This window comes from Chaetura pelagica, unplaced genomic scaffold (assembly GCF_000747805.2).
Source record: "Chaetura pelagica isolate M959 unplaced genomic scaffold, ChaPel_1.0 scaffold107, whole genome shotgun sequence".
Lineage (NCBI taxonomy): Eukaryota > Metazoa > Chordata > Aves > Apodiformes > Apodidae > Chaetura > Chaetura pelagica.
Window position 1 is genome coordinate 2,890,376 of NW_009953979.1, and position 4,600 is coordinate 2,894,975.

Below are 4,600 nucleotides of genomic sequence, written 5' to 3' on the forward strand. Positions count from 1 at the left end.
AAAAAAAAAAAAAACCACCACCAAACCCAACCTCCTCCAATGACACCGAAGGTACTCGGCTGCTCCTCCTTGTTTGCAAACTCCTCAGCCCCGGGGCCAGGATGGAGCGGGGAGAAAACTTCTCCCCACCCTCTGCCCCGGCGCTTCCCCCCTCCCTCCGCTTCCCGCCCCCCTCTCCTCTTTATTATTGTTATTGGGTTATTATTTTGCCCACTGAAAAGCTGAAGGAGAGTGAGGAGTGAGCTGGAAATGGCCTTTTTACTCCCGCCCCCCCTCAAACAGCCCGCACTGCCCCTCGCACCTTGGAGCCCCTAAAACTGCAAGGCTGGAGGAAACGCAGAGAGGAGGGACGAGGACGCTGAAATATTTTGGGGTGGCCTGGAAAGATAAGGAGAATGGCCCCATGAGGAAGGTGCCCATAGGGGTGAAAAAGATCCCTCCCCAGCCCCCTCCCCAGCTGCAACATGGTTGTTAGCACAGGGAAATCAAAGCATGGGTCCTTGCACCCCATTTCCCCTCACCTTTTGCTTTAATCACCAGTCCAGGCTGTGCCCCCACCCTGTGCAAGTTGTTACCCAGTTACTCCAAATTCCCAAATCCACTCGTACGGGAGGGAAACTGGGACCCACAGTATGTGCTGGTAGGTGCTGTGGAGTGTGATTTGCAGGGATCACGAAGGGCCAGGATGAAGGGTCCAGAAGGGCTGCAACATGCCCAGCTGGTCTCCACTGCCCATCTCCCAGCCACTGGGAGGCAAAGGGCTGATCCGATGCTTTGTGGCCTTTTTCTTGCTGCTGCATTTCATGGAGCACTGCTCCATCCTGCAAAGCCCTCCCAGCCTGGCTGGGATGAAGGCACCACAATCACATAATGATATTTCCCACTAACCCAGTTTGGTGCCCATGAGGGCAGAAAAAATCACCCACAAGAAGCATTTCCCCAGCTAGGACAAAGGATCTCCAGAAAGGTGAGGGGCCCAAAACATCCCCATTTGGACCCCCCCTTGCTCAGCTCATTTCTGCAACCTGCTCCAAGGAATATATGGAATATATTTAGTTGCTGGACTCCTTTATGATTCTGACCCCCTGACACAGGCTGCAGGGCTGCAGCGGCTCCGCTTTGACCGATGGTGGATTTCCTCTTAAGGCTGCCAGAAAGCCAGGGGACTGGGGAGGGAGATGGGAAGGAGGGAGATGGGAAGGCATTTCCTCGGGCAGGCTGGCCCCATCAAACTCGAGCACACAGGGGGAAAACCCAGCGTGGATCCCAAGCCGGGGTGTTTGTGCAGGTCGGCAGCGATTTCCCACGTGCCTGGGTGTTCCTATTGACTCATGTCAGATTACAAGTGATGGAGAGCACGGTATGTAAATGTAAGCTCCACGGGGTTCAGGATCTGCCTGGGTTTCCTGGTCTCTCCTCTTCCATTGCACCTGAGTAGGATTCCCTGTGGATCTGGTTTCTTGCAGGTTACAGTGACTTGGGGGTCCAGAGAGGTGGAATCTGCCAACTTCTCGTTCAGCAACTGCCCTTTCTGAGCTTTTCCCTGGGACTGAATTAAAACCCTGCGGAAGCAACAACATTTTCCAAAGGAACTGATTAAATCTATTAAGCTATTTACAAGTGGGCTTGATCAGAGCTGCGTTATCTGGGAATACAACAGGAAGGCAACTTCTCTTAAATCTAAAAGGCACAGGAGATTTCCTGGTCTCAGGACAGCTTTATAAACCCTTTACACACACACACACACACACACACACACAGAGGTCGGCACATAGCAACTGCCTTTTATGTGTGTTTTGGAGCCATGCTTGCTCCTGGGGACAGCCTGTGCTGTCCTCAGCTTTGCACAGCGGGCTCTGGTTCTCTCTGCAAGTGCCCGTCTCACGCCTAGAAGTGCCAGGATGGGGCAGGGAGAGAGGATGCCAAGCCCTCCATCCTGCTCTCAACAGGTCTCCTGGGGGCATTTTGCAGGCGGGAGTTGCAGCAAGAGGTTGGGAAGAAAATCTCTTAACATCCTTTTACTTTTTTCCCCTCAGTAGGGCTTGAAGTGCTGGAAGTTGCAAGGTTTTATTTTGAAGGTGGTGTTACACTGCTCTGGTATTTTTTAATCCTCAGGATGCACAGGGCCTGAACATCATCATCACTATAAAAATACCACTTCTTTACTCTAGGTCCTAGAGCCCGGACAGTTTTCATACTAGTAGTACAATATATCCCTGCAAGGGGAAAGGAACAGATGAATTCCACTTGAGCCCTTTTACATGGCATGTGTCTATCCCGTGTTCCCAAGCTGTGACGTGCTTTATAATGTATTTGAAGTGCTGAGCAGGGGGACAGGACCTGCATCCACCTCCCACCTCTGCTGCGGATGCCTGGGAGGCTGTTGGAGCAACTCACCAGATTTTCCTGGTCCTCATTATTCCCTCTGCATTGTGGGGGTAACACTGTCAGGTCCACCCCAGGTTTTGCAGGGATAAACTCACATGGCTTTTCCCATGACACACTGTGGGACCCCTGTGGCAAGACAAAAATACTGCAATATATTTATCATTTGGATTTTTCCCCACCTTCCTGAGGGCCTTCATGCTGAATTTTGAGTGCAAACAATAATAAACTCTGTTTTAAAAAATTGTTTTCTTTTCTCCCTCTCTCCTTTAACACCTGGCATTCTGATTGCATTAGTAAGATGGGTTTCATTTTGCACCCTGCCTAAAATGCTGGTCAAACCTGTCCTGTCGGAAGCTCCACATTACATAAAGGCAGCTGGGGCCATGTGAAAATGCCACCTTTTAATTGCGACCGTATCAGGGTAATTAGCAGCAGTCTGGAAAACCTCATCTTTACTTTTTCTGCTTACCTTCCCAATTCTGGTGCAATGCTTACCTGTATCTGGGGCACAGGAAGAAGCAAAGCTCTCACAGGGCTTTGAGAACAGGGAAATTACAGCTAAAAGCTACAAGCTAAAATAGACCGAGCAGACAAAGGGTGGAAGAAAGCTTTGTTCTCCCCATTTTCACGGATGGGGAACGGTGGCAGCAACTCCCATGGGTCGTGCAGAAAATCCATGGCTGAACCTGGCTTTCACATCGTGCAGTCCCCAGTCTTTAAAAACATTCCCTTTTGGCATGGATCCCACATCTGGCATTTTGCTCGGCTTGCAAATGGGTCTATTTTCACCAAGTAACCTCCCCCCTGCCCCCGCTTCAGAGACACTAAAATGTGTTAGAAAGTGCAAATCCTAAATTAGTTCAATACTCACATCGTCCTTAATTATTGATGAAACTCTTGTCTCCCAAAGGCAGTTTTTGCAGACCCAGCTGGGGGTTCCCAGAAGAAGAGCCAGCTCTTGGTGGTGCAGCTCCCAGCTGCTTTGCCGCCAAGGCAGAAGAACCAACCCTGCCCACCATCCATCCTCCTGGGATCCACCAGCCTTTCCCCAGGGATCGCTACTGGGACCATTTTTCACACACACTGAATACTTCTGCTCTTACTATTTTTGAAATACAGCTTTTACATTTAAAGAATAAATACATCATAGTCCATTTGGGTTGAGAGGGACTAGTAGAATTTCCCTCTTATACTTTAAAATACATAAAAAGGGATTAAGGGGAAAAAAGCAGAAGCAGAATTTAAGTTCTGACCTCCTGAGATATTGAGCTTCAATTTGGCTTTGGAACAATCTTCCCATTTTTGCCACCACAAAAGTTCATTCTTGCCATATTCACCAGTCCCACATCACTAAAAGTTTGCACACACAAGCAAAACCTTCCTCATCCCTGCACAGGACAGGTCTGGAGCCTTGGTTATTGTCCAAGTACTCAGTGAGCTCTGATCATTCCTGGGGGTTCCGCAGCCACTAGCACCACGGGATTTATAACCCTTCCCATAGCAAACCTTCCACTGCCCAGGAATGAGGAGGAATTAAGCAAAGGGCTGCTTCAGCTGCCAGCAATCCTCAAGCTGCTTGAGAATAGACTATTATCTTTTTTTTAAGATAGGCATGATGCTATGCAGTGTTTCCAAAAGACTTTGTGTGGTTTTCCTCTCCTCTTGGAGCTTCCTTCCTCTTCTTAGTGCTGGCAGGTTTGGAGGTTTTGTGACGTAAATTGTGCCTTTTGAAGGTGGATGCTTGAAGAACTTCAATCTCGTGAGTTTAAACAGGAGAAAACTGGTTAATTACATTGGTGCATTTCAGCTAATTTTCTTTGCTGAGAGCTGATTATTTGGAAGAAGTCAGCACCAGAACTACCTTTCGCTCAAAGGAAAATTGCATCAATCGAATGTGATGCTGAACTGCATGGGTCCCCAAGTGCAATTCTTAAGTTTCACAAAGCAGCTGCCTCTCAGATTCTATCTAATGAACATAAACTCATATACACATATGGATATGGGGTTCTGAAATATTTATGGGATGTCTTGAAACTTCTACTTAATAGTATCACACCTCCATGCTTTGAAATAACCCTAGCCGTTACTTCTGCTTTACACTGCTGGTGTGCAAAGCACTAAAGTTAGTATGTCTTGGACAGAAATCCAAGGAATGATGCCTGTACCTGGGTTTTCACGTGGTGTGTGCCAGTGCCATCTCTTTTCCTCAGCA